We start from the raw sequence: 16,653 nt of genomic DNA on the forward strand, positions 1-16,653 counted from the left end.
AATCAAGATGGTATTACGTAATCCTGTATATATAACTTTTGAATTCAAATTTATGTATTTAATAATTCAAAAAATTCAAATTTTCTTGAATTAAAAAACTAATGCTATGAAAAAAAAGTTCAAAATAATTGAAAACTATGTTGAATATACATTATTCCAAGAAGAACAGAAAAGTCAAAATGATGTCAATTTGATGTCATTGACTAAATTATGTCATTTTTTAATCATTGAAAACTCGATCTTAAATAATTTTTAGAAAATGTGTTGTATGTTTTTTGGCTATACATATGCTTATTATTATAAAAATGTATAATATAAGAATAGTCACAAAAAGTTCAGGAAGTTTGACTATTTAGACATCAGTGTTTATATACAATTGGTTATATAACCAATATTCAATAAGATAAAGTAATAAAGAAAAGTCCTGTGTACAAAGAGAAAATATTAGAAATAAGAATAAATATTAAATATTATATTTCGAGAATTTGGAATTATTTTACTTCAAATAAGAGAGAACGGAATGTATTAACTTATAATAAATTAAAAATTAGAAATAATTAATATTATTTTGTTTTCTTTTCAAGTAAAATAATTACAAATTGTTCTTAAAATTTAATATTTAATATTAATATTTATTTCTATTCCTAATATTTTTTATATTATGCGCAAGGCCAAAGCGCCCAGTTAACATTCGACGTTGATTTGTTGGTTCCAAAAGTAGAAGTCAATCACGTTCAATTGCTACTGAGCGGTTTTCTTTACCGCGACCAATATGCGCATATTAGGAATATATTGCGTGCATGATCTTATTTGCAAGCTAACAACGCTTACATTCGTGGAAGGCGTTAAAACGTGACGACGTATGGCTAGTGTTTTTGGAATTTATATAAGAATATTATTGTAGTTAAAGAGTATAATTGTTGTTAAAAAAAGTTTGGTGATACTAATACAAAAACTTAGAAAGTTAGACGGTTAAACAGAAAGTAAAACAGAAGTAATATTAAGATAAGAATATTAATGTCGACAAAGAAGGAAATAAGTGCTTTGCATACTTCTTTCCAGGCATCTTGTTTTTGTTGCGACCGCAAAATTCGCGGACGCGCAAAATACCGGCATCGCTCAGCGCTAAGCGCGGAATGCACGTTGCGCGATTCCGAAGAATCACTGAAGGCACAGATGAATAGCAAAAAGAACACAAGAGAAACGTGACACACAAATATTCAATTTATTAAATACGATAACAGCAAAAGTACTGATGAAACAATTCACAGTTGGTTTGTTTGCCAACGCGATAGTGTTCACCAGTTTTACAGTGAGAGAAAACTCACGCAAACAGATGTTCGATTTTTCGCACTACGTTCTTTTTTAATATGCTCGTCTAAAATCACGAGTCCTTAGCGTGATAAATTTTCCCTATCGCGCGCACACAATAAATTATTATATTCCCGAAATTGTAAATTTGTCAAAATTAATTAGAAATTGCTCGAATCCAATCACATCTATTAAATATTGCACGACAAAATTTAACTTAAAACCTATCTTCTAACTATCTTAACTTCAAAATCTAACTTAAAAATTATCTTACTTATTTATTTATTTCTTGTGACACATTTCTTTTTATTACATCTAATCTATTTTATCTCATAAAATACTTCATTATTTTTGTAGGTTATATTTGATCTCAAATGTTATACTTGATCTCAAAAATTAATATTTAATATATTTTTTTTATCGATAAGGTGGTAAATTTGTAAGATATTTTCATGATAATGGTACATTTTCATGATATTAGGTGTTAATAAAAGATATATATTTAATTTATCTATATCAAATTTAAAGAAACATGCACTTATTATATTTGATTCTTTTTTCAATTAATTATATACTACAAATAAAATATGCAATAGCAGACTTTTAATTAATTACTTTAAATTATTAAAAATTAATAAATAACTTTAAAATTATATGAATTGCAATGATAATAAATCTTATTTTGGGCTATAGGTTTAATCATGAAAAGAAAATTATATTCTCAGGCTTCTAAAGCCAATGCTAAACGTTTCTGTGAAGCTAAAATTCAAGATCAGTTGACTGAAATAAAAAATATATTAGATGTATTTCATGAAACATGTTGTGATAACGCTTCTCATGTTTTACCTGCTGTGCGCATTGATGAAAACAACGACATCCAGGATAGTGATTTAATTTTAGAAGATATATTAGTAGTGAAGTATATAATCCATCAAATCATGAAACTGAAGCTACTGAATATAGCGAACACAACAGCAGTGATAAATTAAAAGATGAAATTATATGTGACACTGAATATTTGAGAGATCGTCCTATTCATTATATAGAGGCATATTTATTGAATAACTTCTTAACAGAGTGGAATGTTCGAGATGTATCATTCAAAAAAATGGATAAGCTTTTAGCAGAGTTGAGTCATTTTCTCTGGTTTGCCAAAATCATAAAAAACAATTCTTCATACTCTTCATATTGTGAATGTTAAAAAAATTGGTCAAGGCATAATGTGGTCAAGGTATAAGAATATCAAGATTAACCTTGGTGAAATATTAACTGTTGACTATCTGCAAATAAAAATCAAATTGTAGTAGATATTAATATTGATGATGTCCAATTATATAAGAGTACAGATGATCAATTTTGGCCAATTTTAGATTGCCTTAATGGTGACAGATTTTCTTTTAAAAATTATGTATGGTATGGGTATTCGAAACCTGATGATTTAGATGGATATTTATGTGATTTTATTGAAGAAGTTAAAAATTGACTGCTAATGGTTATGATTTCTATGGTAAAAATATTAGTTTTGGCATAGGTAATTATATTTTAGATGCTCCAGCTAGACAATTTGTTAAGGGCATTTACAATCATAACAGTGCATTTTGCTGCGAAAAATGCACAGTTGAAAGCGTTAGATATAAGAATCGTCAAGTATTTTTACATAATAATGCACCTCTATGTACAGATGAGTCATTTAAAAATAGACCAACCAGAAACATCATAAATATAATTCACCTTTAGAATGTGATTTGCAATATAGAATGATGTCTACATTCAGGCTTGATCCCATGCATTTCGTATATGCATAAGTTTTTAAGCGATGGTTACAGTTTCTTTTTGGAATGATTGTAACAAAAGGCAAAATTAATAACGGAACTAAATCTCAGTTATCTCTAGAAATGTCGCGTTATAGTCCTTGAGTCACATGGAGTTCAATCGTCAACTTCGATTTTTTTATGAAATATCTAAGTATAAAGCAACTAAACTACGGCGTATCTTACTGTATCTTACTGTGTGCGAATTTAAGAATACTCTACCTCCCAACACATATAAGAATTACTTACTTTTACATAGTGGAATATATATGTATATTATCCAGTCCAATTCTAGTACAAAATCCAGTTATGCTTAATGCTGCTGAAGAAGAATTTTAAAAGAATTTGTAAAGCACTCTTCCCAGATTTTTGGTAAATGTTTGTTGTTTACAATATTCATTGTTTGATTCATTTAGTCGACGAATATCGAAATCATGGAAATTTATTTAGGGTACTAAACTTAGTTTTAAAGGATTTATAAGAGATGGTGTAATGAGCACCTGATGACATCAGTCCATACTGAAGCCAACTTTATATGAAAGCCATGTCATTAGGGTTCAGGAATTAATATATTTTATTTGGTCGAAGTATAAATAACATATTTTTTAGTGCATTTAATATGTCGAGTTTTGTGCCAACAAAACGCAATTTGCGGGAAGCATTACTTTTTTGTTTCCATTTGAAGAAATCGGCAACTGAAAGTCTTTGTTTGCTGTCCAAAGCTTATGGAAATTATGCTCCATCGATTTCAACGTGTGAATACTGGTTTAGACGATTCAAAAGTGCAGATTTTGATTTGGAAGACAAGGAGCGCCCTGGCCAACCGAAAAAGTTTGAAGACAAAGGATAGGAGGCATTGCTGAACGAAGATCAATGTCAAACGCTTAAAGAATTGGCAAAAGCATTAAATGTAACCGAAATGGCAGTCTCTAAACGTTTGAAGTCGATGGAAATGATTCAAAAGCAAGGAAATTAGGTGTCATACGAATTGAAACCAAGAGACATTGAAAAGCGTTTTTTCATGTGAATTGCTGCTTCAACGGCAAAGAAGGAAGGGTTTTTTGCATCATATCGTTTCTGGCGATGAAAAATGGATACATCATGAGAATCCCAAGCGCAGAAAATCATGGTGCAAGCTTGGCCAACCATCAACAGCAAAGCCGAATATCCATTGTTCGAAAGTAATGCTCTGTATTTGATGGGATCAAAAAGGTGTGGTCTATTATGAGTTGCTAAAACCTGGTGAAACCATTACTGGGAACCGTTACCGACAACAACTAGCGGAGCTGAACCGAAAATTAAAAGAAAAACAACCAGAATACGCTAAAAGACACGACAAAGTGATTTTCCAGCATGATAACGCTCGGCCACATGTCGCTAAACCGGTTAAGGAACGCTAGAGCTGCTCGGATGGGATGTTCTACTCCACCCACCGTATTCAGACATTGCACCTTCTGATTTCCACTTGTTTCGATCCATGCAGAATCATCTTTCTGACCAGCACTTCAGTTCTTTTGAAGATATCAAAAATGGCTCGATTCATGGATAATCTCAAAAGACGAGTCGTTCTTCCGCCAAGAAATCTGCCTTTTACCAGAAAGATGGGAAAAAGTTATAGTTAACGATGGACAATACTTTGAGTAACATGTACTATTCGAGATTGCAGCAATCTCGAACTTCGCATGTTGTTGCCGCGCGACCGCGTCATCGCCGCGCGCGCGATGCGAGGCAGCGTTTCTGCGACCGAGCGAAAACGCGCAGCAACAACAAACATCATCGCCCTTCTCGAAGGATCTCAGATGAAATTGTGACAAACAAGTCACATAAAAACTGTCGGCGGAAGTGAGCAAATTTCGGGAACCTTCTGGATCCTTCGAGAAGGCGACGACCTTATAAAAGTGAGCCGACAACCGAGCTCGGCGCAGTCCGCTAAAAACAATCGACGCGTACACGCTATCCGAGTGATAATATAAATTCAGTTTCGTTTATAGAAATAGTCGTATATTTCAGTGCCGTTGTGTGACTACCGAAGTTATTCCGAGACAGACGATTTATCGCTGTTCGTCCGCCGCGAATTATAGTCGTACGACACGTATAATTACTCTTGTAAAAAGTGTACATATTCTATTCGTCTTAGAATCAAGCGCGTCTCGATACTCGCGGGTGCGTTTGTCCATCGGCCGTCTCATTTCGCGCTTGTCTTTTCGGAGCACGCTCTCTCGCACGTTCACACATAACTTTCGCGCACATGTACTTATGACTTTGTTTTGAAATAAACGTTCGTTTTCACAAAAAAATCCTTTAAAATTAAGTTTAATACCCAAATTTTAATAGAATCATTTAATGCTTTTAAATATGAAAACTTTATGGGCATTAGGAAATGATATTTGAGATCTACTTATAAGCCTTTACATCAGTTAAAAAGGCATGATGCAGAAACCAGAGGACAGCTCGTTCCAAAAAGGACACAGATAAATCTAATAAAATTTTATTGAAAAATCAATATAATGGTAATAACAATTTTGAGGGAGAACAATTTCAGACTGTTATTTTATATGGTGTTACTCTTACCAAAAACGAAGCAAACAACTGTTTCAAAACGAAATGTGAAGACATTGTAATCTTGAACAATATTATTCGAACACTTCAGAATCGAATTTTCCTAATAGGATATAAGTTTTTAAAACAAGAAGATTATTATAATTTTCTTATCGCATCTTCTGAACTTGGAATTATAAAAGTTTCTCGTTTACAAAGTCACAAAACAGTTTATAAAATTAAACATTTTTTTTTGTAAATGTGTTCTTTTTCCGGATAATGAAGAAACATTTGCATTCCTCTTGTACACTGCAACAATCAGTAGAATGCCAGTGCAAGAACAATTTTTATTTTTTTATTATATTTAATTCTACAAGTTATAGTATCTTGCAGTCTAACGTTTTATTTTTTTTTCAGTTTACAGTTGTTGAATTTGATGATTCATGTGATAAATCTCAAACACTAGTAGAAGTAATTCCTTCCAAATGACTATTTGGTAATAATACTAAGTGCAAATATCTACATAAAAAAGATAAGCTTAAAATCACCCGTTTGGTTATGTCAAAAATAAATCCGGGACAAGATTGGAATATTTATAATCTTCAATTTCATCACTATTATAATAAGTATGTAACTTTCGGATGTGTTATCATATATTTTGCATTTGAATACTGAGTTCTTTCAATATTAATGTATTTAAAATATAAGTGCCTTTCGTTTCTTTAAAAAATAAGTTTCAATGTTCATCTATGTTATATTTTTATATTTGTAGGTACCTACAATACTGCTCTCAAAGCTGTTAAAACTGTTCTAAAAAGAGAAGTTGCTCGGACAGAAGCAGATTACAATCAACTAAAAAAGAGAAAAAAAAAACAAAAAATACATATCAGAAGATGAAGAGTTAAACAAATCTCCATCAAACATCTCGAGTGAAATACCTGCACCAAATTCTTTTTACCAAATTCTTTAATTCTTTGCACCAAATAAATTAAAAGTACTTCTTAAAAACAGATCGATGAAAACATGGGCTATATGCCAGCAAAAAGATACATTTGTTAGAAAATTATTTTCTTTTAATTTTTTTGATAGTAGATTAATTGATTTCCATGTATTAGCGAATTTTTTATATTAATTATTAGATGCTTCCGTTTTTTTTATTTGAAGTTCGATTGCATAATTTATTTTGTGAACTGTTACAGTTTTTTAAAAGTATTTGTCTCCTCAATCAACTATGGATGGTAATGAACAACTTATAAGAGAGTCAGACAGTTCTTCGAGCACATTGTCTGATGTACACCATGATTTCTTAAGGAAAAAAACAAAATGTTTTCCCAAGGGACATTAACAAAGCAAATTCATCTTTAATATTTGATGATTGTAAGTAAATTATACATTTTCCTTATTCAATTTTCTGAATGCGCTTGCATTTAAATTAGAATTATATATTGCAAATATAGTCTCTGTCTTTTTTTTCTTTCTTTCTCTCAGTGCATAATTTCTCTCTGCAAATTAAAATTTTATGAATTAATTTACAAAATGTGTAATAATTTGTAAATTTTTTCCTTTTCTATTATATGTTATATTGTCTTATCCAACTAATATTAAAAACAGAAATAACAATTTTAATTTTGATTGCTAGATGATAAAAACAACAATCAACACGATGAGAATTTTGCTAATATAATATCCTTTGAAACTTCAAAAGAAAATAAAGATACCGTTTTAGGAAAAAAAAAAGCAATTTAACGTCAGTAGGCAATGAGAATGAAGCACCTCTAAATTCACCATTTGAAGGTAATATGATTTTCCCGACCATCTCACTCTTAAAGAAATGGTTTTTTTGCATATACACATACTACTTTTTTATATTATGTTCACACATAACATTTCAGGTTTATCAAATGCAGATCATGATTTACTGACGAAGATATTAAACCATTTAAAGGAGCTTCATGGTAATGATTTTTTTGTTCTAATTTATATAACTTATATAACAGTCTTTACATATGTTACACTTTCTGATCATTAATTTAATATTTTTTGCAGAATCGATTGTATCTTGATAGAGATTTACTTCGAAATATGTCAAGTAAACTTGATATAGTGCTAATGAATCAACGCCGCATATTAAATGAAATATTTCCTGGTGAAGCTATCATAGAGAGACCTGAAAATTATTCCCCCCCGCCATTACGAGATGAAAAGTCATTTGAAGCATTTAACAATTGTTTGAAAGATAAAATTGCGTATTCTCAGTTTATAAGTGCAGCTAACCTCTCTGAATATTTATTTATGCCTTCTCTAATACATCAATTCTTTTTATATAGTTAGCATTTATTTTGTGTGTTTTGAAGATCAGCTATCTTAATGCACATATTCCTGATGATTCTGATCAGTGGAATGCTGCTATTAGTCTCATGTCTATTGTATTGCACAATGAACTTGCAAGACAGTTCGAAGTAGAGGAAGTAGAGGAAAGAAACTAGAGGAGTGAAAATCTCTTTTTATGGAACAAGGACCAAGGTAATGTTGTAAGTGTTTCTATATTATGTTTTCTATATTATATAGTTTTTTTTCTCTTATTTTTAAAATATTAAGATCTCTGTTCAGTCATTGCCACGTATTGAATGAGAGAAATGAAAAATCACATGAGCTTTTTTCTTTTTTTTCTTGCAAATCATATTGAAATAAATAAACTTATTTTTGCATACTTTACTAGTATTCAATAGAAAAATTGTTTCAGTAAAATGCACCAAAAATTTTCTTCTGGATTCGTATATTAATAGTAATAATAAAGCTATAAATTTTGATTAATTATCATCAGATTTTGCTAAAAATGTAATAATATAATATTATTTTAATTATTAATATATTAATATATTTCAATTATTTTAATATTCAATTATTTTAAATATTATATTTAATATAATATTAAATAAAAGTTGAAATTTATAGACATATATATTTGAAAAGCAATTTGCTATATTTTATTATATTAACATAATTTATTGAACACGTAATAGCATGTAAAAAATTAATTTATTTCAAAAAATCGTAAATTGCTAGAAAAACTTATGTGATTTTTTGTTTTTAACTTCACAATTCAATATGATCGCAATGAAATCAAAAGAGCACCTTTTTTACTTCTTTTCCGTTGTTGTTTACGAGCCATAATAGACCGTTTTAAAAATCAACCATTGAAGATAACTAAAGACTCCATGAAACGCTGGTTAAATACTTCTGGTCAACGTAAATAAATAAGGAATAATAATAATCTTTATATTATTACTGTGCAACAATTTACTAGTGATATTATTTATGTTTTATACTTATATTTTGATAATAAATGTATCACAAACAGTCAAATAATTATTATTTATTAATTATTATTTTAATATCTCTATAAATAATTCTGACTAGTCAAAGATATATTAAAATTATGTCATCGTGGATGTCAAGAAAACATAAAAATTTTATGCAATTTGATGTCATTTTGACAAATTAAAATTTGATCATATTTAGACATTATTTTGACTTTTCTATTCTCCTTGGGATTAAATATACAGGGTGTCCCATAATTATCTCTCGTGTGCATATAAAGCATGTTAAACTAGATAGGAAAGTCTTTTTTGCAATTTTGACGTTAATTAATAGAGAAATTAATTAAAAGAGATAGGCCAATCCGTGTCTTGTACAAGCGCGCAACAAAGCGATGGACGGGACACTCTACGAAGGCTGTATACAAGCGTATAAAGCACCCTCTCTGTCATCGCTTCACCGCGCGCCTAGTCGCGTTATAGTAGGATGTCTCTTCTTGTTGCGCTTGTACAAGGCGCGGATTGGCCTATCTTTTTTAATTAATTTCTTATTAATTGTGAAAATTGCAAAACGATAAAGGACTTTTCTATCCAGTTTAACATGCTTTATATGCACACGAGAGACCATCCGCGAATTATGAAATACCCTGTACATAATATATCCCCAGCAAATGCACATCATTTGATGTCAAAATGACATTATTTGATGACATCCAAATGACGTCAAAATCACATGACTTTGTTAACTGTATACACTCTCGAATTGATGTATACACTCTCGAACAATTAAGTTTCGAGACTAGCTTCACATTTCCAAACATTTGATCCATTTGTATCGCTATTTTTAGGAGGTTATGCACAACTCAGTACTCATACATATAGTGTAAGTTTTAAATTATTTGGTTCAATAGTTAATGAGATAAAGTCTTGCAAAATTGTCTTTTTTTTTTTAAATCGGTGGAATGGAAGAAACACTTGGGCAACGCGCCAACATTAAATTCTGCGTAAAATTAGAGAAGTCTCCAATAGAAACATTACAAATTATTCAACAAGCTTACAGAGAGTCTATGCATAAGAGTAACGTTATGAAAAGAATAAAAAAAACGTGAATCAAATTTTGAAAGCTTGCTTCAAAGAATTATCAGTTTAGAACAAATTCATATTATCTGTTTTGAGCAATGGCAGAGACGGATTAAGTGGGTCGAGTTAGATGGTGATTACATTGAAACTTTTTAACTATCTAAGATTTGTATCATCAAAAATAAATTTTTTATATGAAAGTATCGAAATTTAATTGTTGCACCGTATACTTACTTACGCACGCACGCATGCACGCACGCACATACGATCATCGTATGTGATCGAATACAAAACCCACCCGAAAGGTGATCTGCGAATTAGGGGAAACCTAACCCTGTATATATATATTATAAAAAAATATAACATTTAATAATAAGAATATTATTATTCAATTTATATAATGCTTGATATATATGTATATATATATATATATATATATATATATATATACATATATATATATATATATATATATATATATACATATGTATATGTATAGTATATATGTATAAATTAATAGAATAATAATACTCTAAATATGTTATATTTTTTCATATTAAAATTAATAAGAATTAAATTTATAAATGAAAATATTCCTTATGTGCATTATATATGCGATATTTTGAATTGGCAACTGTTTTATCATTAAACATAAAAATAGTTTTATGAATACATGCATCATCATTATCGCATATATAGAATGTATGTAAAAGAATAAAGCGCGAATAGATTATACTTAAGAAGAGCGTGAAATGATTTCTCGGATTTTAAATAGATATATGTATATCGTGTGATTTACACATGGAAACAGAATAATTTGTACGTTAGAGCTGAATTCACGTTTCTCGGAGAACAATACAGCAGGTGAACCTCACTAACAAACTATTGTCCGATAATCGTTCCACTCTGCCTCTTCCCGGTTAGTTATACCATTAGTTCATTCCTCAATCTGTATAGGGGTTTCCATTTTAAGAATATATTTTGGGAACGCTATAAAAACTGTTATTTTGCGCAAAGCCGAATTATGATATTTCTCATCATCTAGTTATTTCTATTTCGAAAAATATATGCTAAAAACAATATTTTTTTTCTACTTTAACATTATTTTAATTGCAGTCTAATTTGCTGACATTATTTCTTATTCTTAGAGTCTTTCTCACTCTCTTTTTTTTATTTTATCTTTTTTATCTTTAAAAATATTTTTCTCTTTTTTCTTTTTTTTTGTTTGTTGCGAAAATTTTGTAAAACTTAAATAGTGTTTATAGTAAATAGTAAATAGAAGTAACAAATATAGACAAGTCGGCTCTGCTTATACAAACATTCTTTTGTAATGCATTACCTATTTATATGTAACGATATGCAAAGCCGATATGCAGTCTGACAATTTAACAGTTTCTTAAATATATTAAATATAGTAAATATATTATATTTTCAAAAAATTATACACACATAAGATTAAAAAATAAATAACAAATTATACATATATATTTTTGTTCACTGTTAAGATAATTGACAATGTTGAGATTATTTTAGATATATACAAACGATTGATTTGTGCATAAAATGCAGTGACATCCATATACATATACATATACATATACACAACTATTCGTCGCATGATCCATGTCTGAAGAACGAATTATGCGTACTAGAGAGTACTAGAGTACTAGAGAGCGTCACTAAAAATTCGAAAGAAGGATTTGTGTTAAACCAAGTGCTATACATCTATCGCATGATCGGAAAACAATGGGATTTATTTGCCAATTAGACAATTAGGTCGGCCATGAGAGGGATCTCTCAGTTCTCCGACCGGCTGAAAACTCAGGGTCTCGATCCAGTGAATGTATACCCTCGGGGCGCATAGTATTTGCTATGTATACACGTAACCGCGGTTAATGTTGACCTTTTAGCCTTCGCTCCAGAATCGATGCGGGTTCGTGCAAATTAATGATGTTTATTCGCTTAACCCTTTGCATCTATCTCGACCACCCGTCGTCTCATTCTTGTCTATGTACGATGAAAATTATCAAAAACAGTATTCCATTTTAGTGATTTTGCTGCTCTTTTTTTAATCTCACAATTGACAATTTAAATTTTAGATTTTAATTTTTTCTTATCTTGAAAAAAGAGATTTAATGATGGCAATAAAAATATTGAAATTAGTTTCTAAAATGATTACTAGAAATTTTTAATCATGTATTTTACATATATTGGGATCTCGATACTTTGTATTTAATTCAAATTTTTTTATCATGATTTTATTATTTTACACGTGGCCACTTTCATATAAATAAGCTTTTTATTAATAATTTTTTAATTTTTGCTCCAAGAACGTGTCGAAGAACTTCAACAAGATAAATTTAAGCCTTCTTGTTTATCATATATTTATAGTAAAAATATATTTTTATCAATAAAATTTTAAAATAATAAAAACAAATGTTAAAAAGATGTTAGATTCATAAAAAGTATAGAAACTTTTTGATTAAAAAATATTTTATTAAAAATTGTTTATTAAAATTAAAAAATAATAAGTAAAGTGATACTTTAAGTTTAGAAAAACTAGTTTGTGGTATTTTTTCCATAGTTATGTTTAAAATATATTTTATTTTGATATCTTTTTACTATTTGTAGAAAGATCAGCAACATCGGATCCAAAAAGTTGAAAGTCCTTAGATTTAAAAAAAAAAATTCTTATTTGTTTAATTCTCAAAAACTACATCTGAAGAACAAATTATTCTATTTTTTTTATATTTTTGTATAAAAAATAAATTTCTATTTTACATATATGATAATGAACATATATTATATAATGATATTATATCTACATGTTGAGATTAGCAAAAAAGCAGCTATTTTCTTTTAATGTACATACAAATATGTTATAATATTTTAATAAAATTTTAACTTAATAATATACACATTTCCTCTTAGACGCTTACACAAATATGCGTGCACACGCACAATTGCTATAAGAATGGAAAGCTTCAAAATAACAAAAAATTAGCATTTGATTACAATTTGATAAGGAGATAGGTGTTTCACTTTTTTAAAAAAAGAATGACAACTTTTTTGCTTCTTTTTTATATTAATATATTAAAGTCTTCTATTATTTAATTTATACAAAAATAAAAATTTGCATAAACATATATAAATCGATTTAAACAAGGCCTGTAGATTAACGAATAATAAACATTAAATTTTGTATATTTACAAATAAGAAGTGTGTCAATCGTAATATTGCATTATACACATTTATTAATTTAAAGATTAATTGATATATTTTGCATACATGCAATTTAGTTATAAATAGCTCTCAAATCAGAAATTTGATCATGAAGAGAAACAACTGTCTTCGTGATGTTATGTATATTGAATAAAAAAAAATTAAAATATTTTTAATTCTTGTCACAAGATAACCTTTAACATGAGCAACTATTTATCTCTACAAATATGTTACAATATTCTGATTCGAAGTTCAACGATGACGTGTAATCTCAGTTGTAACGAGATTAAATCATGAATCAATGTTGTAAATATTAGAAGATTGAAAGTTTAGAATTATATAACTAATTAAATATATATAAATTTTAAAATAATTTAATCTTGTTATAATTAAATCTAATTTTTATATTTTTATAATAAAACGATCGAAGAAATTTTATTGAAGTAGACATAAAACAAATTGCGTTATGGTAACGAAGCGTGCTTTTTAGTTGTCATGTAATCAAAGTAGATATTATGTAGTTTTTGATAAATATTTTTTCATTATTTAGTTGTCATGTTAGTTATCATGTTAATTGTCATTTTAGTTGTCATGTAATCAAAGTAGATATTATGTAGTTTTAGATAAATATTTTTTCATTATTTTGTTATTGTATTAAAATTATCAAATTTTTTATGAAGAATTAAGAAACAACGAATGGAGTGGCATATTAAATAAGATATCTCAAAAATAATTCATTTCTTTTAATATCTACTTAAAAACTACTAAAATATTGTTTTATATTTTACATAGTATTTTACATAGTAAAAGTTATGATGATAAATATTTTTTAGTAAGCAAAAACAAAGAAAAAGATTATGAATGTTATACATATATACACACATGCGCGCATACACACACACACACACACACATACATTTTTTAATTCTTTCATGTTACTTATCATTGTTGGAGGGTGTTTCCTACATCAAGTTTGTTACAAACATTTTTTCAAAGTATTTATTGATATACATCTATTAGCTTTACTAATTTAAATTAATAAGAAAATAGTTGCAATAGATGAGATAGATTCCCCTTAAAAGATGACAAATATTGAAGAAGATGTGAATATGTTATTAATATATATATATATATATATATATATATATATATATATATATATATATCAGACAAATGTAAAAAGTTAACATTTGAAAAAATATTTAAAAAAAGGATTAACAAATGTGTATGTGTGTGTGTGTGTGTGTGTGTGTGTGTGTGTTTGGAAATGAATAATAATAGTTTAAATAATTATTATAAATTTATTATAATATATATTAAAAAATGAATAAAATGAATTTATGTGTGTATTATAACATCCTTCAAATTACTAAAATTAAAAAATTAAAAAATATTTTTTGTCAATTTTTTAATTATACAAAATATGAAAACTTTTTAAATAAATGTTGTGATATTAAAAGAGATCTATATTCAAAAACACAGAAATGGCAAAAAATGAGTATTCCTTTTTAGCCGTTTTTAAGATTTTTTAAAAATAATTGACGTAATCTGTTTTTAACAGATTTCAATAAACTATAAAATATTTTAAAAAATCTCGATACCTTTAATAATTTTGAAAAGATGAAATTTTGTAACATTTTATATGATACACCCTGTATATGTTTTGCACACACGCGCGTACTTACTGCTATGCATTTTATAATCCTTATCAGGCGGAGTGTAAATACGATTAAGATCCCCACGTGTCATAACTATTGCATGTATTTGCTATGAGCAATTAATTGCGTACGGAAATCTTACTTACTTAATCAACATAATTTATTCTCGTGTAATGTGAGCGGTTGTTTTATTAATATCATTTAAATTTTATTAAGCAAAAATTATTAAACTTATTATTTATTTGAAGTTTTCAAATACGCAGAAAGAAAGCAGAGCGGAGAGAGAGAGAGAGAAAACTTTTATATATATATATATATATATATAAGTTTTATATACATATATATATATATATATATATATATATATATATATACACATTTTTTCTTATAAAATATAAGATAATATTTCTCTTACTGCAGAATATGGACAAATTAAGTCCGATAGCAAATAATCATTATATCTGATTGCAATTTAATGACTTCAATTAGGATGCCAAGACATATACATACAATAATTATTAAATAAAAAATTATAAAAGATACGAATGATGTTGAAAAATAAAGGAAATGCACTCGGGAAATCGGTCTATTATTTCATTTTTTCAATCTAGTTTCTACCTTAAAAATTAAAATTCATCCATCGAATATTTACTAGAGATTACCAAACTATATCACATTTCGATAACATAATTTCTAATTTTAGAAGCAAATAAAATCCCAATATGAAAAATTTGTCTTTAAAACCCACAATTTCTTTATTAGAAAGTATCAAATTATGGTACATATATGCAATATAATATTAATAAATAAAAATAAACATATAAAAATAAATATAAGAATACATATATGTATATATTTTTTCCTTTGAAATTAAAATTGTTAACATACAAAATTTTTGTGCAAATTGTAAAAAAACAAATGGAGACTTAATAAGTCAATTTAAATTCTCTGAATTAGCCTTTTAAAGTAAAATGTTACATTGTATGTCGACAAAACACAGAATAATGTATACAATGCTAGAATCTGTTACAAATATTCCAGGAGTGTTACACGCGTAGTATTTATTTTTTTATACTACTTATGAACTTTAATAAAAAAGTATTTGACTTAATTTTTTTTTTCTTAAATTGGATCAAAGTCAGAATTGTGTGATATGCGATGTTGGATGTATGCATGAATTTCTACATTATAGAATGGTGACTGAGCAGATTAAGTAGAAAATCTGCATTAAAAAAAAACATTGAAAAAGATTTTCAGATTATTATAGAGATAAAAATTTGATACAAATTCTCTGCTCAATTTATAAGATCCAAGGTCATGTACACAAAATCTCAATCTTTAGCTCCATCTAGTTTAGGAGAAAAAAATAAGATCAAATTTATTTTTATCAGATTTTTTTATCTTATACTTTGTTTATCAAATTCCAATATTAAAAATAGATATGTTTTTGCGCATACAGATATAATCATATAAAAACATGTCATTTAAAATCTACAGAATTACATAGTTTAAGACAATCAATAAAAAATTTATATATGTGTAATAATAACAAGCTGAATTGTGCAAATTAGAAACTTGCACATTGCTTCCTCATCATTTTATCTCTCAAATCTTTAGCTCCTTTAAACATGCGGATTTTCCAATTTTTGCTTCCTCATAGAGGAAGCTTTGTGAGCGAAATAAAAAGATAAAGAAGCAATATGCTATTTTCTAAT

At 27.8% G+C, this 16,653-nt stretch overlaps 1 long non-coding RNA gene across 8 annotated transcripts in view; it reads left to right on the forward strand.

The window, feature by feature from the left end:
- Window positions 1-3,758: 3,758 nt before the first annotated feature.
- The window catches only part of LOC126850778 (uncharacterized), a 26,948-nt gene continuing 14,053 nt past the window's right edge, over window positions 3,759-16,653 (forward strand). The window contains exons 1-7 of one of the 8 annotated variants that reach the window (XR_007687587.1): window positions 3,759-5,632; window positions 6,078-6,286; window positions 6,433-6,589; window positions 6,860-7,037; window positions 7,300-7,454; window positions 7,553-7,615; window positions 7,707-8,145. This is a non-coding gene — a long non-coding RNA (uncharacterized LOC126850778). Of the gene's footprint in view, window positions 5,633-6,077; window positions 6,287-6,432; window positions 7,038-7,299; window positions 7,455-7,552; window positions 7,616-7,706; window positions 8,192-9,825; window positions 10,322-16,653 lie in introns of those variants that run through there. The other 7 variants (XR_007687588.1, XR_007687582.1, XR_007687583.1 and 4 more) reach the window with 7 other exon arrangements.

The sequence above is a fragment of the Cataglyphis hispanica genome, chromosome 7 (genome assembly GCF_021464435.1).
Source record: "Cataglyphis hispanica isolate Lineage 1 chromosome 7, ULB_Chis1_1.0, whole genome shotgun sequence".
In the NCBI taxonomy this organism is placed as follows: Eukaryota; Metazoa; Arthropoda; class Insecta; order Hymenoptera; family Formicidae; genus Cataglyphis; species Cataglyphis hispanica.